This window comes from Sceloporus occidentalis, unplaced genomic scaffold (genome assembly GCF_023333645.1).
Source record: "Sceloporus occidentalis isolate IW3139 unplaced genomic scaffold, rSceOcc1.0.p SCAF_3, whole genome shotgun sequence".
In the NCBI taxonomy this organism is placed as follows: Eukaryota; Metazoa; Chordata; class Lepidosauria; order Squamata; family Phrynosomatidae; genus Sceloporus; species Sceloporus occidentalis.
Window position 1 is genome coordinate 7,844,811 of NW_028316983.1, and position 22,135 is coordinate 7,866,945.

Here is a 22,135-nt window from a genome sequence, read left to right on the forward strand (position 1 = left end):
GATTTTTCGGGTTACGAAATTCATTTCGGTGCAAAATTTAAATGCGAAGCGCGGCTAGCGGCTTTCCAGCGCTAACGGAAAGCCTTTTCGGGTTGCGAAATGTATCGGGTTACGAACGGCGCCGCGGAACGAATTAATTTCGTAACCCGAGGTAGCACTGTATTTACCATCCCCTGGGCCCACTCAATGAACCCGCATCTGCTAGATCTTAAGTGCCAAGATGGACAAGGGTCAAGACTACATGTGGTAGGATGGACTGATTCAAGCACATCATCAGGCTGCAACAACTGAAAATGATCCCAAGAAAATGGACCAGATGGTGCACTGGATGTCTCCTTAGGCTCTGCGGTAGCTGTACTGTCAGGTTCTGAAAAAATACAAACAACTTTCTGCTCAAAGTGCCTGGCAAATGCATCACGGTGGGCAAGTTGTGTAGGCACAGCACCTTGTGTGCACACCAATCCACAGAGAGCCAACTACCCAGCAAATAAAGGAAGTTCATTTTGGGTAGCTATAATGCCACCAGCTCTCTCAAAACACCCTTGAAAAAGAGGAAGAAGGGAGAGTGTGTTAATCGCGAAGAGGAACAATCTGAAAATGCGGAAATTTCCCAAGACAACAAAATGGGACGTGTCTTTTTTTTCTTCTCTTTAAAAGGAGACATACTCTTTTGTTCTGGGAAACCTGCAGTTGCACACAACATACAATATTGTGCGGTTCAGGATTATAGATATAGATAGTTCAGGACTGCTCAGTTGCAAACTTCATCTCACACTGCAGAGCGATGCAGGGAGGAGACCTAGGTTGGCGGTAAACACAAGTGTAAAGCACTGTAGGTGTTGGCCCAGTGTAGAATATTGTCTGTGAACTATTTCCTGAAAATTAGTCACACATGATGTTACCCGGGGTGTGAAAGACTAGGTCAAGAGTAGACAACCTTTTTATGCTGGGGGCCGGGTTGCTGTCCCTCAGACAACTAGGGGGCCGAAGCTGGGGGGTGGAACTTCCACCCTCCGGGGGCAGAGCCGCATGCCGGGGGCAGAGCTTCCACCCTCCGGGGGCCAGGCCTCCTCCTCTTTGCCGGCCCCTGACGGGGCCCCAGGCCCCGTCAGAGGCCGGCAAAAAAGCCAATGGGGGCTGCCAGTGCTGGAGGCCTCCCCCTCTTTGCTGGCCCCTGACGGGGCCCCAGGCCCTGTCAGAGGCCGGCAAAAAGGCTGGCGGGGGTCGCCAGTGCTGGAGGCCTCCTCTGGCAAAAAAGCCAGCGGGGGCCACCAGCGCTGGAGGCCTCCCCCTCTTTGCCTGCCCCTGCCTGCTGCCCCTGCCGGAGCCCTCTTGGAGGGCCCCAGCGACGGCAATGGGCCTCCCAGAGGCCCGCTGCGGCTGCCGGAGCCCTGTTTCCTGTGGTCGTGTGAGACTTCGCGTCTAGGCCGCTGCCATTTTGTTTCGCAAAATGGCGGCAAAGTCTCGCATGACCACGTGAAACGTCGCGCGAGACTTCACCGTCATTTTGAGAAATAAAATGACACACATTGCCGACCCCAGGACTAGGTAAAACATGAAGTGCTGTCTGTGCATAGCTAGAACTCAAATCCTGTTCCTTACTGGACAGTAAAGGACAGTAAAATCCAAAACCCACAAAACGGTGATAGCTTTACTGGGCCAACCAAAATGTGCAAAATACATGTTGCAAGCTTTCTAAGTTCCACTGGCTTCTTCATCAGGTGGCAACAATCATACAGGAAAAATAAAATAAAATATACATGATGTTAAAGTCATAGGCTCTGTGATTCTATTGCTCCTGTGTGATCTTAACACCTTTGGTAAAGGTAGGGGAGCTTCAAAAGCTTGCAATATGTATTTTGCGCATTTTGGTTGGCCTAAAAAAGCTATAGCTGTTTTGTGGATTTTGGGATTTGATTGTACTTTGTTGTATGCCCAACATGGCCTGGATAATATGTTTACTGGATAGTGTCAGTGTCCTCTGGGAAGTCCCATTTCAATGAGATGGTATGACTACTCTGGGTTTTAGCATGATTTTTAAAGGATCCATCTATCTGTGTGATAGGGTTCAATACCTTGGATAGCCCCTTTGAAATTCAAATTAAAACCCATAGTCACCCATCAATATGGGAAGCCACCATACAACCAAAGGTAATATTTGATGATGGATGACTCATAGTATTAAGAAAATAGATTCTCCAATTAGTTTGTTTCTTCTTTCCTAGAAATTTTCCTAGGTACAAATAAAAGGAGATGTCAGAAGCTATTGGAAATTATAGTAGGATTCCAAAGAAAATACGGTGAATGTGGCAGATTAACAGCACAGTTAAGACTGCACCTGCGCTATGAACTAATGCAGTGTGACTCTGTCTTAATTGCCATGGTTCAATACTATGGAATCCAGGGATTTTTAGTTTGTTCTGGCACCACAGCTTTCTGACAGAGAAGGCCAAATGTCTCACAAAACTAGAAATCCTGCAATGCCATAGCACAGAGCCATGACAGTTAAAGCTGTGTCAAACTGCATTATCTCTGTAGTGGAGATGCAGCCTAAGTCTCTCACTTAAAAGCCACAGAAATACCACTAACCTCTCTTGGGGCAAAAGCCTTGGGCATTTCTGTACGGCATGGGTGGGAAAACTCAGGTTCCTGGGCTGAATCTTAGAATCACAGAACTGGAAAGGACCACACAGGCCATTAGACCAACCCTCTCCTATTCAGGAATACACAACTGCACAACACTCCCAAGTGATCCAACCTGCTTGAAGACCTACAAAGAAGAAGGTCTTATGGTGTAAGGTCTATAAAGAAGGGCATCAATATACTCTAGAAAGTCACCATAGCATAGTAGTTTGAGCATTGCACTATGACCCTGGAACCCAGGGTTTGATTCTATGAAACCACTGGGTGCCCTTGGGCAACTCAAATGCTCTCAGCCTCAGGAGAAAGCAATGGCAAACCTCCTCTGAACAAATCTTGTCAAGAAAACCCCATGATAGGGTCACCTTAGGGTCTAAAACCACTACACCATACTGATGTATTGACCATGCTTTTCTCCTTTCTGTCCCTAGCTACCTGAAGCCAATATGGCTTATTTTATTTTTATTTGCCTCAAGCAATGAAAACAGAGAGGTTGGCCTTACTGAGTATTATTATTATTATTATTATTATTATTATTTCCTGCTTCTCCCCCCCCCCCCCCCAAAATTGAGAGTCAACGCAGTTTACAGTTCAAAAGAACAATACAATTAGAACAGTGAGCACTGCAACACAGAGACTCACTACAATTCACAACAGGCTTCACAGTTTTGCATATCCACAGTGGAATTATTTACTGGTAGTTGAGACTATCCCTCCTTGCAGAAGGATTTCTAGTAATCTAGATGAAATCTGTCTCACGTGGAAACTTTTTTCAAGAGAATTTTGTTGACTGAGGCAGATAATAAAAATGGCAAACTGGCCCATTCTTTTCACAAGTGGCCAAATCATCATCATCATCATCATCATCATCATCATCATCATCATCATCGGCCGCACCAGTATATTCTGAAGTCTAACCTGCACTGCATAACTAATGCAGTTTGACACCATTTTAACTGTCATGGAATCATCTTATCAAATCCTGGGATTTGTAGTTTGTTGCGGCATCAGTGCTCTCTGACAATCCAGGCTGAACACCTCACCAAACTACAAATCCCAGGATTCCACAGCATTGAGCCATGGCAGTTAAAGCAGTGTCAAACTGCATTAGTTCTGCAGTGCAAATTAGACCTGTGTAAACCAGAAGCGACATGTAGTTTCAACTTCAATCACAAATAGATGATTTCTTGGGTTCTTTATGCTTTGCTTTGGGAGTTTTGGAAGGCTGAAACTAACCCAACTGCCACCAGATAGTTCCCCTTATTGCTGGGAATATATTTCATACTGTGAAATCCTGAGTGATTTTGGGGTGGTCTGGGACCCACAGAAATGGGTTAGAGGCACATGTAACTCATACACCATACTTTTCCCATCCTAAGACTGTATCTACACTGCACAACTACATCACTTAGATACTTCCTTAACCACCATGGCTTCATCCATTGGAATCCAAGGGTTTGAACTTGGTAAGGTGCTACATCTCACTGGCAGAGGAGTCTCACAAAACTATAAATCCCAGAATTCCAGAGGATGGAGCCATCACAGTTAAACTGGTAATAAAATAGAATAGTGTGGACACACAACTCAGATTTAATCCTATTGCTAGGTTCACCTAGAGTAGACACATTGTGTTAATAGAATGCAATGTTGACTTAGAACATTCCCATTGATTCAGTGGTTGGGACTAAAAGGATTTAGACCAAGAGCTAATTTTTAACATCCAATGTTATTTTGATTTTGAAAATAGGATCAAACCATTAAGTAAGCAAACAAGGACTTTCAGTGAGTATAGTCCTCAGAAAATCAGGGTTAAGATACTAGGAAAATTAGAGTAAATTCAACTAAGGTGAAGTACACTTACTATTAAGAGATTCAGGATGTATGTATTATATTGCTGAATCACAGTCAAGAGAAAAAAAACACGACTCCAATCTGACGGTTATGATGTGATTACCGGTAGCACTTCTTTTGCATTTTACATTTATTAATAAACCTTGTGTTCTGCCTTTCAAATACAATTATTTTTGAAGGCTGTTAAAATACATCAATAGTGTGATCAGGAACAGAAATACAAAACTGCACACAACGTTGCATCAAAATTAAAAGCAATGGGCAAAAGCAGCATCAGATCAATAAATTCAAGGACAAATTGCTTTTTAAAAAAAATCTTTGGAAAAATAACAAGATCCTTGGCACCAAAAGGACAAAAATGTGGGTCCCCAAGCAATCTTCCTGAGCCACAAGTTTCTACAGAGGGTGTTTTACAATTTGGAGTCTTCCACGTTGCTACCAAGTTGATGTAGAATGCATCTACACTGTAGAAATAATCTGCTTTGACCCCACTCTAAGTCCAATGGAACCATGGGATTTGTAGTTTTACAAGGCCTTTCAGCTTCTCTGTCAAAAAATACTGGTGCCTCACAAAACTACAAATGCCAGGATTCTATAAGACAGAACCATGGCAGTTAAAGTGGTGTCAAACTATGTTATTTCTACGGAATAGATGCATCCAGGGACCTCCAAAAATGATCTCCATGACTGGTGACTCTGATATGGAGGAGGCAATGGCAAAGCGTTTGAACACTGGACTATGGCATATCGGTTTGAGTACTGGATAGAAATCTTTCAGGAGTATCTGAATTGCATATCTCTGCATTGGATTAGATGACTCTTGTGATCCCTTCCAACTCGAAGACTGTATGATTCTATAATGAAGTTAAGAGACAGCATGGCATAGTGGATGGAGCATTGGACTATGACTCTTGCAATCAGGGTCCATTTTCCCTACTCGGCCATGAAACCCACTGTGTGACCTCGGGCAAGCCACATGCTCTCAGCCTCAGGGGAAGGCAATGGCTCCCATAAGTTAGAAATGACTTGAAGGCACACAACCACAGCAACAAATTGCAAACTATGGAATGGATGTCTTTTTACATGGGAAAAATGTTGCAAAATGACATAATGACACATGGGTCTTTATCATCAGCCACACTAACACAACACCCTGAAAAAAGGAAAAGTTTGCTAGAATGGCTAGCACTGAAGCATTACCATCAGATACCATTTCACCCAGAAAAATACCCCTATATTTTGTAAAACCCTAAGTATGCCCCCTTAAAGTATTGCTTTTTTTCCTATGTGCTCTCTCCAAGAAACCTTGTGTGTGCTCGACCTTAAGCTGCATCAAAAGAACTTGCATATATGTGATGGGAGCTGGTGGCAGATAAAAAGGAAACTAGCAAAAGGAGTAGAGTAGAGGAATGAATAAAAAGCATGAAAGATAAGAAAAAGAAGCAAGGGAAAATACAAGAGGGAGATTATGATAAAAGGAATGGAATGGAACGCGAGACAATGAAAGGTTATGCTGCTGTATATCTGGAATTTGAAGCAATTTTCCAGCTCTTAACACAGTTATTCCAGAAAGATAACCCACATCAAAAAGGTAATTTTCACAGCCTTGATTATGATGGAAAATGTACAGTCTGCCCTCTGTATCCACGGATTCTACACCCAAGGATTCAACCACCCATGGCTTTAAAATATTCCCCCCTCCCCAAGATAATTCCAAAAAGAAAATCTTGATTTTGGCATTTTATATAAGGGACTCCATTTTACTGCACCATTGCATGTGATTGGACTTCAGCATCCATGGATTTGGGTATCCACAGGGATCTTGGAACCAAACCCGAGCAGAGACTAAGGGCCCACTTTATAGGAATGGATGTTACACAGAAAGAGGTGAGCTTTAGCAGACATATCTCAACTTCCGGCTAGTAAGTAGCCACCTGCCTAGTTCCCTGGGGCTAGTAAAAATTACTTCCATTAATGTTGACATCGATCAGACATATACACTGGGCCCTTGGTATCTGCTGGAGTTTGGTTCTAAGACCACCACCCCTCGTGAATATCCAAACCTGTGGATGCTCAAGACCCATTATATACAACAACATAATAAAATGGCGTCCCTTATATACAATGGCAAAATCAAGGTTTGCTTTTTAGAATTTATATAGTTTAAAAACATTTTCAAGCCATGGATGCCTGCATCTGTGGATAAAGAATCCATGGATAAGGAAGTCCAGCTGTAGCTGTATTGGTATTTTAACTTTCTAGAGAATGATGTATCACAGACTCTGAAAGCACAGAGCTATGCACAAGTATGAAATTCCAAATATTATGGAGTGATCAATGGGCTTTACTGGCAAAGCAGTCATAGGGAACTCAGGTTAGCAATAAACTGGTGTAGATCGGGGTGGGCAATGTGCTGCCCTAGAGCCACATGTACCCCCAGCTCACAAAAAACTATGGATTCCGGCCATGAAAGCCTTCGACCTACTGGGTGACCTTGGGCAAGTCACACTCTCTCAGCCTCAGAGGATGGCAATGACAAACCTCCTTTGAACAAACCTTGCCAAGAAAACCCCATGATAGACTGATAGATTCACATTAGAGTTGCCATATACTGGAAACGACTTGAAGACACACAACAGCAAAAGCAAATAAATGCACAGGATGATGTATCAAAATGAGTGACATGAGGTAGGAGTCAAATACGTGAGCAGCCTACCTAAATGAAATGTCTTTGCCTGCTGGTGGGGAAAAAAGCAGAGATGGGGCTAACCGTACCTTCTGTGGGAGGAAATTCCATACCCTGGGAGCAGCCACCAAGAAGGCTCCGTCCTGTGCCCTCAACAAATGTGCCAGCAGTGGTAGTGGGATGGAGAGAAAGCTCTCCAAAATCTTAAAACTCAAACAGGCTTGTATTGGGTGAACAATTTCTATTGTAAGCCTTCGGGAGGAGCAATTCATCCTTTACTTGAAATGCATCGTTTCACATTTGAAAATACCCATTTTTTTTTTAAGAAAGAAGAAATGAAGCCCTGGTAATTGGAATTGTCTTTTGCTTTTTTGGCATCTCCATCTCACAGTGTTCCTTTGGCAGAGAACTGGTCCCAGTAGAGACCTACCATCATGAACCCTACCTTATGGTTTGCTTCCAAACTGAAAAACAAGGTAAAGAGGTTGCAGGTGTGTAGAGGTACCATACCTGTCCCATGGCTGGCAAGGATCCATCTAGCCATCCTGGAGGTCTTTCCAAACAGATGGGTGCCAACCTACAGCACTTGGCATACTATGGTTTCAAAAAAGGACAGATACATAGACTTGAGGTGTGGCAGGGGGGAAAAGAGAGAAGAAGAGAGGAAGCAAACATCTTCTTACTTAACAGGAAAGGGAGTGGCAAAGGAAGTGGCATAATCAAATGCAACGGCAAAGCCCTTTTTTGGGAAAGCCCCGGCTAGCAAAGATCTTTCATGACAGCTTCCTAGAGATAGGAAACGCTTGTGGCCACACAGAGAATGAAGAGAGGAAGTGGGTGAGAAAAAAGAGAGAGAAAAAGAGGGGGAGGCGAAGCACAGGATGGCAGTGGCATTTCGACCATGCTATGTTCTCTTCCTACACTCCAATGTTGGCTTTGTAACAACAAGAATACTGTTGTTGTGTGCCTTCAAGCCATTTCTGACTGACGGCAACCCAAAAGCGAAGCTATTATTGGTTCCTTGGTGTGTTTCTTCACAGGGGTTTTGCTATTACCTTCCTCTTAGGCCAAAAGAGTATGATTTGCCCAAGGTCACCCAGTGGGTTCCCATGGCCGAAACCTAGATTCAAACCCTGGTCTCCAGAGTCCTAGTCCCATGTTCAAACCACTCCACCATGCTGGCTGAGAGATTCTCAATGAAATACAGGTTGCGTCTCCCTTATCCAAAATGCTTGGGGCCAGAAGTGTTTTCAGTTCTGGATTTTGGGGAATTGCAAATATTTACACATATGTAAAGAGATAACTTGGAGATAGGACGTATGTCTAAACATGAAATTCATTTATCTTCTGTATACACTTTATACACAAAAGCTGACAATAATCTTGTATACAGCAATTTTGTGCATGAAACAAAGTCTGTGTACACTGAACCACCAGAAAGCAAAGGTGTCACTATCTCAGCTATCCATACTGATGATTTTGGATTTTGGAGGATTTTGGATCTCAGAATCCCATGACTTAATCTGTATGCCTCCCCTTTCATCAGTACCAAATCCCACACGTTTTAGTGCCTGGATTCAACAAAAATGAATAAGTTAGAGGAAGGATAGCATGGGGAAACATAGGATGGTGAGGATAAAAAAAAGACATTGACCCCAAATAAGAAGTTTGCCCCCATTATGAGAGTTTTATCCAATCCTTAGCATTTTAGCACGGTAGTAACTTAAAATGTCACACAGAAAACTTCATTTTCTGTGCAGAAAAAAGCTATTTTCTAGATAGAAAATGCTATATTTGGGACTTCTGCAAAATATTCACATGTGTGTGATTTGCATAGAAAACCATTTTTTCTGAACAAAAAGCCAGCCTTTTCTGCATCATTGCTTCTTGTAATGTGCCTTCAAGTCATTTCCAACTCATGACAACTCTAAGGTGACCCTAACATGGGGTTTTCTTAGCAAGAATTGTTTGCGGGGGGTGGGGTTGCCTTTGCCTTTGCCTCCCTCTGAGGCTGAGAGGATGTGATTTGCCTATGGACATGTTATTTCTATGTCGAAGTATGATTTCCTATGCAAGAAATGTTGTTTTCTGTGGAAAACAATCCTGTGTGAATTTTCACCGAATTGGTCCCAAATTGCAAATAATGCTTCAAAAACCATGTACTTTTTAACTGATCTGGAACAGCAGTTTTTTTTAATTTTGCCAATTTTAAAGCAACTTCACTGATCATTGACTGATATCCTGCCTTCTTTCCCAAACTGGGATCCCGGGTGGTTTACAAAAATTAAAACAAATACAAATGAAACACATACCGGGGGGTGGGGGGGAACCATACAAAATGTTATTGCTATTACCATGCATGTATGTGAGAGCTGGACAGTTAAGAAAGATGATAGGAAGAAAATCAATTCATTTGAAATGTGTTGCTGGAGAAGATGGCTGAGGATACTATGGATAGCCCAGAAGTCAAACAAATGGGTACTAGAACAGACCAAACCAGAAATCTCTCTGGAAGCCAAGATGGCAAAACTCAGGTTGTCGTACTTTGGACACATCATGAGAAATCATGACTCATTGGAGAAAACAATAATGCTAGGAAAGGTGGAGGGAAGCAGAAAGAGAGGAAAGCCACATGCTAGATGGATTCACCGGTATGAATTTGCTGGACCTGAGCAGAGGAGTAGAGGACGGGGAATCTTTGAGATGTCTCATTTACAGGGCGGCCATGGGTCAAGATCAATTTGGGGGTGGATAACAAGAACAACAAGAAGGGGGTCTTGGAAATGTCTCATCAGGAGGGTTGCCATGGGTCGAGACTGATACGAAGGCAGGTAACAACAACAAAAATTCTAATAAACTATAGACTAAGAACCATTTAAAGCATATCCATTAAAAAGGCCAAAATTAATTTGTAAAAAGTACAGGATACTGTTAAAAGTCCATTTCCAAATAGCCTGCTGAAATAGCAGTCTACAATTCACAATGGAAAGACAAGGAAGGAACCACAACCCAAAGTACTAACCATAATCGTACAAAAATTAGAAAATACCCAGCTGAATTAACCAGGGGGGATTATAGGCACTGATGGAACAATTGATGTGGAAAAATATCTTTTAATGTTAATGAACAAAGACAGAAATATAATCTTGATTTTACAAAGTCTAGTCTCCGCTAATAAACTATGTCAACCGTAACAATGATGGCACGCTTTCCCCTAAAGCGCATAATAATCTACAGTATAGAAAAATCTTATCTCTTACTAGTGTGTTCAAAGCCCAATGTTATGTGTCTTACTGGTTTTTATTAAAACACACACATGGAGAGAGTTCCAGAACCAGAGAAAAGTAACTGCAAAGACCTTCTCCTATATTCTCACCAAACGTGGCTGTGAAAATAGGTTGTGTGACTAACATCTCAGAGATCAGGAAGCCTCATATGGATGCCACAAATTCTAAGGGAGGCACATATGTAGGGTTGCCATATTCCGGTCCTTCATGTCTGGGCATCAAATTTGCATATTATGCAAATTATTATATGCATATTATTAATTTGCATTCTGATTATGCAAATTTGACACATTAATCACTGCATGGTTTCTACCATTTTGTTTCAAACTCAGTACCAGTACCATGCCAAGGAGTCCTGGTGGCGCAGTGGTTAAATGCCTGTTCTGCAGCCATTCACTCAAAACCACAAGGTTGTGAGTTCAAGACCAGCAAAAGGGCCCAAGCTCGACTCAGGCTTGCATCCTTCCGAGGTCGCTAAAATGAGTACCCAGACTGTTGGGGGCAAATTAGCTTACTTGCTGTTCACTGCTATGATCTTTGGAATAGCGGTATATAAATAAAAAAAACAACAACAAACAACAAGAGCTCTCTTTTTTGTCTTTTTCTCCCTGTGAAAAGAAGGAGGCTTCCAAACAGCTCCAGAGAACAGAGAGGCTCCCTTTGTTCTCTCAAGTTTGAAAGCGAGGTTCCACCATGTTGTCTAGTCCTAGGCTCAAGATGCCAACACAATCACCACACAAGGCCATCTCTTCTCACCTCTCTTCCTTCCCCGTCTTCTGGGTCTGCCGGGGAAGGGAAAGGGAAAAGAATAAGAAGATGATAATGCTATGCTTGTGCAGTAGCAACCGGAGCCTGCAGGGTGAGATGAAGCTCCCGCCAGTACCAGTCTTCTTGTACAGTTTCCTGCTTCATCGCCAATGCCACATTTTAACCTACCCCTTGGCCTGTGATGAAGAAATCCAGGATTTACTCCTTCAACTGGCCCAGTCAACCAGTACTTCAATCCAGGATTTTCCAGGTTTTCCGAGCCAAATGGCAACTCTATTCATATGAGAAAACATGGTCCTTCAGGTGGGCTGGACCCAAACTGTATGAGGCTTTTAACTTATTTTTAAAGATCTCTTTATATCTTTTCCTATAGAAAACCACCCTCCCACTTCCAACATTTGAGATTTCCAAATGAAATTGGAGAGAAACTGCTCCTGGTTACATCTTCTGAAGCTAGGTTAGCTTCTACAAGGAGTGGGACTTTATTCAGGGCATCCCCATGCTCAGGAAGGAGGGTCCCTAGCTTCACACACATGGTCAGGACCCCTTCAAAAATCATCACAGGTCACGACAAGGGCCTGCATAGACAACAGCAGATGCGGCGATAGATAAAGGGGGCATGTAGCTGACGGGTCTACTGGACACCACTGCAGACATCCAGGTTTTTTTAAACTGGGCTAAGTGGGGGGAAACGGGCATTCTGGCCCATGCATGCAGCTTCTGAGAGAAAGAAGTTGGTAGCACAAACTTTCATTGAGGAAGTAGACTTAAGCCTACAAAAGATTATGTTACCAACTTCTTCCTTTCTCTCAGCGTGCCTCAATGGTGCTACACAATCCCTTTGCATACAGATCCAGATTAACACAGCTACGTTTCTGAATTCTAAGATGATGGAAAGTACCAAATCCAATGTGAAGTCGAAGACTTTCATGGCCGGGATCCATGGTTTTTTGGGCTATGTGTCCTTATTTTGCTATTCCTGAGGCCTGCCATCAGCACAGAACAATACACATGCAAATCACTCCTGCATTCCCTGGCTCACACAGTATATATAGATCCACTTTTTCCAGGCAAGCATTCTTTGAAGATGCCAGCAACAGATGCTGGTGAAACGTCAGGAAGAAAATCTTCTAGAATATGGCCACATAGCCCAAAAAACCCACAAAAACCATGTACCAAATCCAGCCGGATGGAGTGTTGTAATAGTTATAAGTTTTCTCAAAACCCAAACTAGGGAAAATATGAGTTATAAATAAATGCAAAGAAAAGGATGAGAAGGAAGAGGAAGAGTGGAAGAAGAAGCCATGGATCATCAAAAAGACAAATAAGTGGGTCTGAGGATACCTCTTAGTGAAGGTCAAAATGACTGAATGGAGATTGTCACTCTTTGGACATATATTGTGAAGGCATGATTCACTGAAAAGAATGAAAAAACTCAGTAAAGTTGATGTGTTGTGCATGTTTGTTGTGTGCCTTCAAGTAGTTTCTGACTTTTGGCAACACTAAGGCAAATCTATCATGGAGTTTTCTTGGCAAGCTTTGTTCAGAGAATGTTTGCCATTGCCTTCCCCTGAGGCTGAGAGAGTGTGACATGCTCAAAGTCACCTAGTGGGCTTCATGGTCATGCTGGAAATTGAACCCTGGTCTCCAGGATCATAGTCCAATGCTCAAACCACTACTGACTTGATGGCAGTAGGAAAATAGGAAGATCACATTATAAATGAAATAAATTTAATGAAGGAAACCACAGCCTGGTTTGCAAGAACTGGTCTCTTGGTGGTCTCCCATTTATACAGTCACCATAAGTCAAAGCCCAGAGGTATTTAAAATTCTCAGCCAAAGAGCTGCAGTGTCTCACCACATTAGAAACTCCAGGATTGTACAGATGCTGCCATGGCAGTTAAAGTGGGATCACAGCATTATAAGTGTGTAATATGAAAGGACACTGGAGAAACAAAACCTGAACATATGGCTACATAGAAGAGATGAGAAAATTTGAGTCTCAAAGGGTTCATTTATACTGTAGAAATAATGCAGTTTGACACCACTTTAAGTGCTGTACCTCCATCCTCTGGAACCCTGGCATTTGTAGCTTTACAAGTTCTTTAGCTTCCTCTGCCAAAAAGTAGTGGTACCTCACAAAACTAAAATCCTGGGATTAACAGCAGTTAAAGTGGTGTCAAACTGCATTATTTCTTTATTGTAGATGCACCCAAGGTCTTGGCTTATCGGGGTGGAAGCAAGTTTAGCCAGCTTCTCAAGGTATGCTCAAGTACAGTAATCCCTTATCTTGTCCTATAAAAAAACCAGTGCCTGCCATTGTAAAAAAGCACTTCTGCTTGGAGGCAAAAGCAAGCCCTGATTATTGGATTTCACCCCCTAACAATACCACCTAATGAAGTGGCTTGGCTTTCTTTTGGGTTGTTTTTTTCTCTCCTAGAAGCATAGAGCTCATGTGCGTTTAATCTACGCTCATCTGCATTTTCTTGTTAGTGGTAGCTCTTCCTGTTTAACCAAGCCAGCTTTGCAAACCCATCTGTAAAAAAAGAGAGAGAGAAAAAATCAATAACCCACAAAAATGTGTTATTGGCTGCCTGCCCTCAGCAGTCTATGTTGTCGTGTGTATCCTAAAAAAAGGCAGGGGATGTGGGGGTGGGAGGAGAAAAAAACTACAAGTTTTGCATGACTTTCATGAATGAATGCCTGGAGGTAATTCTTCCTTGACAAGGAGCTCTTCAAAAGTCTGAGCAAAACCGAGTTTGAAAAGGAGGACAGGCTATATATGGAAAAATCAATGCGTTCTCTACAATGTATTTTAGTGTGTATATGTTGTTTTGCTAGTTATCTGGTTTCTCCCTATTTCCAGACCTCCAAGGACTTGGACTTTTCCCTTTCCCAGAAAGGGAAAGGAGCTAACAAAAAAGGCAGTTACTGCTGCCACTTGGAGCATTAAGATGGGCCCTTTAGATGTTGAATTGCAAGTCCCATCATTCCTACCCAGTAGAGCAAATGATGGATCTTGCAGTCCAAAATCCTGACAATCACATGCTCCCTGTTCCTAAATGAATGGTTTCTAGAAATATGGAACACTGTGGCCAAAACCCTACATCAGAATTGTGGAGCAGAAAGCTATGTTTGGGTGATGTAATTAAGTGTGTTACACATATCTTGTACTACATGCCAACGTTGGACAACTGAACCAAGACACCAAATTTGCAAATGAATGCCCAACAAAATGCACAGTGCACATCGGTGCCCAATGGTACTGCATGCACAACTCTCTTTAACTTAGAATTAAATGCAGATGTTTTGCTCCATGCAAACATGTCCAACATCTTCAATAGGGGAATTTATCCATGCACAAGACACCAACTGATTTGAAATGTGGTGCTAGAGGTGAGTTCTACAGATAGCATGGATTGCCAAGAACACAAATATATGGGTCTGTGGACAAATAAAGCCTGAACTCTCACTAGAAGTAAAGGTGACTAAACTGAAGCTATCATACTTTGGACATGTCATGAGGTGACATGATTCAATGGAAAGATGATGATGCCAGGAAAAGTGGAAGCCAGCAGGAAGAGAGGGAGGCCATTATCATAGCTAAACTGACTCCATCAAGGAAGCCATTTGCAAGTTCTGAGCTGGGGAGTAGGATTACGAGTAAGGAGTAAAGGAGTAAGAGGTTTTTACAAGAGTAGGAGTAGGAATAAGGAGTAACAAAATATATTTGTTACTCCTTATTCTTGTTATTATATTGTACATGCAAACACCAAAAAACCCCAACAATTTTATTAGATTATACTGCGGAAGGGATTGGGAGGCAAAGAGAGACACTTACACACACATCAGCCTTGCAAAGCAACCAGAGCTTTTCCCCAAGCATGGGGAGAAGGAATAGGAGTAAGGAGTCAGGCGTAAAGGAGTCAGAGGTTTTTACAGGAGTAGGAGTAGGAATAACAGTAAGAAAAAATATATCTTATTCCGGAGTAGGACAAGAAGTAACCCCAAAATCACCACTATTCCCCATCCCTAATTTATAGGGTCGCCATAAATCTAAGATGACTTGGTATCAAACAACAATACAGTGTATGCCCCCCAAAGATCATAATGGACCTCAAGGGACTCATGTGGCCCATGGGCCATTCAATTTCCCCCTCTGCTTTAGAATCAGAATAAGGTGGGTAAAAATGTTATCTAATTTTGTGGTTTTATAACCATTTTGTGAAATTTGCCATTTTGTTCATATTCAAAATAGGAAAACTTGAAAACTGAAACAATTTGAACATGCAAGAAATGAAAACTGACAGATCAATCCATCGAGACTCAAGATTTTGAGTGAAAAGTTTGGGTTTGAATCTTTGTCCGTTGCATCACATTACATGTAATGCTAAACTAGGATTGCCACTTCCTTTTCTGTGAGGTTCCTGTTCTTGCGCATATAAATGGCACATCGGTTACAACACTGTCCTCATCATGCTGAGAACAGCTGTACCTCCTGAATTTGGCCCAGCACAGAGCAGTGAAAAATTCGTTTCATTTTGTTTCTCAAGCTCTTATTAAAATTATACATATTCGGGAAAGAAAAAACTTGAGGTTTAAAAAACATGAATGCAAATAAAGACTGCTGGACTTTTCCATTCCTGTATCAAAAACAGTCCATTACTCCTAATTCAGTCTAGATATAGTCTAGAGCCAGCATGGAATAGTGGTTTGAGTCTTTGACTATGATTTTGGAGAACAGGGTTCGATTTTCCGCTCTGCCACGAAAGCCACTGGGTGACACTCTCTCAGCCACAGGGAAAGGCCATGGCTAGCCTTCTCTGAATGAAAATTGCCAAGAAAACCCCAGGATAGGTTTGCCTTAGGGCCTCCATAAGTCAGAAATAACTTGAAGGCACACAGCATAGTCTGTTTATCTGTCCATCTATCACAACTGTATCCCACGTTTTGCCTTTCATATGCAACCACATAAACGGAATAGAATTAAAAAAGCTTTGCAAAAAAGCAGAGTTCGTGAAAGCTTCTCTCTGCTTTTTTACTGGAAGCCACCACTAACATTTTAATAGTTAATAAAAATAATAAATAAATAAAACATCTTTAATCAATAAGAACAGATCTGCATTTCCCTCCATAAAGGAATACAAGTGGCAATAACCAAGTTTCAACAGGAACACACAGCGAGAAACACAACAGGGCTCTGAGCTCATTTACCCCTCAGTTGTTAACCTCTGTAATCCTTCCTAGGCTTTAAGATTTAAAAGCAGACAAGTGCTGATGCCCCCAAAGCGTATCCATCTATAAAGGCCTGGCAACACTGGGGCAGATAAGCACCTATTAATCAATGGTTAAAGCTCCATAAAAAGACAGCTTTAAAAAAGTCAATAGCTATTTAATCAGCATTTCCCTTTAGACAAAATGGAATGCATTTTCTAACTCCCTTGTCAAAAGCATTCCTGAGCAGCCTTGGCAGAGAAGCTCCCAAGAAGTAGCAGAAGAATGGCAGGCAGGGTTGCAAAAAACAAACAAACCCCTGATCTATTGCAAAAAAAAGTTGTTCATATTGTGGTTGTTATTTGCCATCAAATCGACTTTAACGCACAGTGACCCTATGAATGGGAGATCTCCAAGTCTCCAGATACATTTAGACAGGAGAAGAGAAGGTTAGGAGGTGACATGATAGCCAGTATTTAAGTATTTGAAATCATGCTGTATTTGTTATACGAGTTTTTTCCCTTACGCGGGCAGGGGTTCCGGAACAGATTTCCGCGTAAGGGAAGGGCCCGTTGTATATTCTCTCCCTTCCTCTAATATTCTTATATAAAATGGGCCCTTGGTAACCTCTGGGGTTTGGTTCAAGGATGCTTCATGGATAACAAAATCCATGGATGCTCAAGTCCCATTATACACAATAACATAGCAAAATAGTGCCCCTTATATAAAATGGCAAAATCAAGGCTTGCTTTCTGGAATTTATATACTTTTAAAATGTTTTCAAGCCTTGGATGTTTGAATCTGTGGATACTGAGGGACAACTTTATCTGAATATTTGATCTGCTACCCCTAAAACATTTCCCTCTCCCCTTATTTCTTTATAACATGTTAGTACATTTGGCCAGTTTTGTCTAAATTTGTTTCTTGATTCATTTCTCATAAGGCTGGTTAGTTTGTTAGCTTCCGTAGTCGTATAATTTAAGTCACCATTCTGTTATATCTGGCTCTTTTGTTCCCATTTTTTGAATATTTTTTCTTGCCTCTACTAGCACGCACACACACACACACACACACACATATTAAAAAACCATATTCTCTTAGTGTGAAAGGATGTCATACTGAAGAAGGACCAAGCTTGGTTTTTGGTGCTAGGACACAGAGCAATGGACTCAAACCACAGGAAAAGAGATTCCACCTCAACATTTGGAAGAACTTCCTGGTGGTAAAAGTTTTTTGACAGTGGAAGATGCTGCCTTGGAGACTGGTATAGTCTCCTTCTTTGGAGGTTTTTAAGCAGTGGCTGGGTGGCCATCCATCAGGAGTGCTTTGATTATATATTCCTGCATTGCAGTGGGTTGGACTGGATGGCTCTTGTGGTCTCTTCCAATTCTATGATTATGATTTTATGAGTCTATGAAATGTGGATTGCATCCAAATGTATGGTGCTATAATTTCCTTGGGATGCACACTCAGATCTGCATAAGCATTTAAAAAAAAAGCAATCAAGTTTTTGCAAAAGTATATGCATCTTTTGCTGCCAGCATTCCCTTCGATCTAAAGTAAAATGACCACTCAGAATCAGAAGGAAGGTGAATTTGTGATCATTGTTGTATCAGTGGAACTAGCTGAGTACCTTCATTGGAAAATGGGCAAGATTAGTTGCTGTGACATATTTGTCTTAGTGATCCATTTCCAAACCTGGCATCTTCCAAATGTTTTTGATAGCAACTGCCCTTGTCCTCTGGCTAGCATGGTGGGAGGTTTCATCCAATGCATCTGCAGGATGCTAGATTGGTTTAGATCTGTGAGGTTAGTGAAAGATGCTCCCTCAGAGAGTGGTGGACTCTCCTTCTTTGGAGGTCTTTAAAGAGAGGCTGGATGGCCATCTATCGGGGGTGCTTTGATTGTGTGTTCCTGCATTGCAGAATGGAGGTTGGACTGGATGACCCTTGGAGTCTCTAAGTCCCCCTATCCTGAACTGCCCTCTTCAAGTTCCACATACTCAAGGCTGTGGCTTCCTTGATTGAGGATGCATCTACACTGTAGAGATAATGCAATGTGACACCACTTTAAATGCTGTTGCTCCAACCTATGGAATCCTAGGATCTGTAGTCCTACAACATCTTTAGCTTTCTCAGCCAAAGAGTGCACAAAACTACAAATCACAGGATTCTGTAGGATGGTGCCATGGCAATTAAAGCAGTGTCAAACTGCATTATTTCTACAGTGTAGATGCACCCTGAGTCTATCCATCTGGAATGCTGTCTTCCACTTTTCCTATTTGCTGTTTACCAAGTATTATTGTCTTTTCTAGTGAGTCAACTTCTCATGAAGCTTGCCTGGCTTTCTGCAAATGGCTTATACAGTAAGCCCCTGTTTAAAATGGTTGCCACCACTCAGCTCCATCTTAAGTGTCCAAAATATCAGGTGTGCCACATTTTTCGGGCTCCACTACATTGTGGCTGAATGCCACTCAGGACAAAGATGTGGCAAGGAAGGAGGGAGTTCTGCCTTTCTTTCTTTTCTGGTTTGGACAAGGGGTAATGGCAAAGAAGGGCTTCTCACCTCTACATTTTTCAAATGAGAGAAAAGATTGTTTATTGCATGCCCATTTTGCCCTTGTCTTATCCACAAGTCATATAAAAATCCATAGGTTTGTTTCCCCCAAACCTGCCCACAAATTATGTATGAGATTGACTTACAGGTGAGTATGTACAATAGATTGAGGGAACATAAAATATATTTATTTAATTAAACTTCTGAACAAGAAAACTGTCCTAAATTCCTATGAAAGTAGGAATAGTGCGATGGGGGAAAGATTATCACACTCCCACACACTTCTCCTGTTCGTGTCCTGTGCGTAAACAGTAATGGATGCATCACTGGGTAATAATGGAAACTCCCATTATTACTCAACGATGCGCCCTGTTTACACATGGGACACAAATGGGAGAAACGCGTGGAGGTGTGATAATCCTCCCCCCGATTGCATTATTAGCACAATTTAATGACGATTTAATGACGCTTGCCTCCTCTGTATGAAAGAGCCCAGAGACTCTCCTGTATCGATTACTTAGAGGTGATTCCTACCCCCCATAAGGAACCAGGTGATCAGGCCCCTGACAATGCATAAATGGCTGCTTGAAATCTGACAGTAGTACCAGCAGCATCATGAGGAGACAATGTTTTTCAATCTTGAAGAGCATGACCATGTTCAGCCACTTCTTTACAAAGCATGCAAAATTACAAAAAAAATTATTTCCAGAGTTTCACAAGGTCTGGGAATGAGGGGTTTTCATGCAGCAGCCCATATGCCCTTTTTTTTTGGCGGCGGCAGTGGGGTGGGGATGGGCTACAATTCTCTGAATCCCTCACTCCAGCATGCTGGATTGAGGGGTGTTCTGGGAGCTGTAGTTCAAAAATAACTGTTATAACTTCTAGTGATACCCATTTCCTTTTGTTCCCACCTCTGCCATAGCACATGCTGCACTGTGAAAATCTGGCTGTTTTGTTTTGTCATGTGTGTATTCATTCATTCTGCTGTTCATCCTCCCTGTGATTCAGAAGCTTAAACATATGTTTAAGCAGTAGGACAAAAGGAAGCCACACCACAGATGGATTCTCTTAATAAAGGAAGCAGCAGGATAAGGTCACATCCACACTGCAGAAATAATCCAGTTTGACACTAGTTTAATTGCCATGGCTCCATGATATGGAATTCTGGGGATTGTTGTTTGTTGTAGCATCATAACAGAAGCTGGAGCGTGTCCAGAGAAGGACAACCAAAACTGAGAATTGTCTTGAAACCATGCCCTATGAAGAGTGACTTAGGGAGCTGGGTATGTTTAGCCTAGGGAAGAGAAGGTTAAGAAGTGTCATGACAGCCATGTTCAAATATTTGAAGGAATGTCATATTGAGGATGGAGCAAGCTTGTTTTCTGCAGCTCCAGATAACAGGACTCGAAACAACGGATGCAAACTACAGGAAAAGAGATCCCACCTAAACATTAGAAAGAACGTCCTGATGGTAAGAATCAGAGAACCTATATGACCACAAGGGCCATGAAATCCAACCCTCTGCCATGCAGGAAGGTCCAGCTAATGCACTGCTGAAAGATGCCCACCCAACCTCTGTTTAAAGGCCTTCAACAGGTTACCATCTTTTCCTCCTTCTTCTATGGAATTATGCCAAGAGAGATATAAGATATCAACTTCTATCTGCTTAAGACCACTAAGCCTTAACAACACTGGCCAGTTCCATCCTTCAAAATATAGTAAAGCCCCATGCAATTCAGAGACCCATTTTTGCTGGACCAAACCCAATTTTAAATTCAAAGAAACAATAGCGATTGAGGCAATTTTCTCTTTGATTAACTTATATAGGACAGTCTAATTCTTTATTCCGTTTGATTCCGAGTTCATTAACATCAGCTTCAATTGCTGGTATTACGAAGGAAAATCCCTTTTCAATTACTTGTTAATACTCTTTGTGGGGTGGGGGGAGGCACAATGAGGAAAGGAACACAGCTTGAAGGCCTTATCCAAAAAGATGACCTATGAGGAAATGTTGTCTCTTAAAAGGAGGCAAATCTAATTCAATCAAATGTAAAGGCTGAGATGCTGAGAAACGCTAAACATCTTTAAAAAAAAAACCCCTTCATTTCCTAATGTCTTTTGCAAATGCTATTTATTTGTGCCCATACAGTAAAGGCAAGAGGGGTGATGCATTTCATCAAAATTTCAAAAAACAGGACAATCTAAGGACGATCTTTATGCCTATCTTTATGGCTTTATGAAAGCTAGTGCATTCAGTGATAAAGGGATCAGTTCAGGTTGCTCAGTACGGAATGCAGAGAATGGGAGCCAAACATCAGCATCTGGCACCCACTTTAAACAATGTGAAGTCTGCCCAGCTCCCTTGGATGGGTCTGGAGAGCAGAAAAGAGCCCAATTCTTTATGTATCCTGAGATGAACTATCTGACCAACACATATGCACAACCTTTGCAGACTCCAGCATCTGCAACAGGAGCCAAACATTGGTCCCCCTGGGAAAATGGATTCCTCTATTGACTCTGTGCTTGAAAATGCTTTCTGTTTCCCCCACACCTTCCTCCCCCACCCCACAAACTCTTCATTTGGCACCCTCTGTGTGTGCGCATGTTTGTGTATGTATGTGTATATATGTGCCTTCCAGTTGCCTGTTAACTTTGCCAAACCCATGAATTTCATAGGATTTTCTTAGGCAAGGATTACTGTGAGCCCTTGGAACCACTTGGGTTTGGTTCCAAGACCCCCAAGGATAACAAAATTGGTAGTCCCATTATATACAGTGATGTAGTATAATGGTGCCCCTTATATAAAATGAAAAATGAAGGTTTGCTTTTTAGAACTTTTTAAAAAATGCAATATTTTCAAGCCATGGATAGTTGAATCCATGGATACGGAGGGCCAACTGTACTCAGAAATGGTTTGGCCAGTTCCTTCTTCTGAAATATAGCCTACAGCACCTGGTATTCTTTGGCATTCTCCCATTTAAGTGCTAATCAGAGTTGACCCTGCTTAGCTTCCAAGATCAGACGGAATGGGATCTGGTGCCTTTATATTTATTTAGGCCACTTGTTATCCTATCTAGGTAAAATTCAAGTCCATCATTAAATGGAGTCTATCATACTGTGGATATATCCTGAG

The 22,135-nt window shown here is 41.9% G+C and overlaps 1 protein-coding gene across 3 annotated transcripts in view; it reads right to left on the reverse strand.

The window, feature by feature from the left end:
* Window positions 1-22,135, reverse strand: part of RGS19 (regulator of G protein signaling 19) — a 76,426-nt gene that overhangs the window by 41,803 nt on the left and 12,488 nt on the right. For 2 of the 3 annotated variants that reach the window (XM_089513581.1, XM_089513583.1), the window contains exon 1: window positions 7,688-7,807. The exons of the other annotated variant lie outside the window; for it this stretch is intronic. The gene's annotated coding sequence lies outside the window, so the exon portion shown is untranslated. Of the gene's footprint in view, window positions 1-7,687; window positions 7,808-22,135 lie in introns of those variants that run through there. 3 annotated transcript variants of the gene reach the window in all.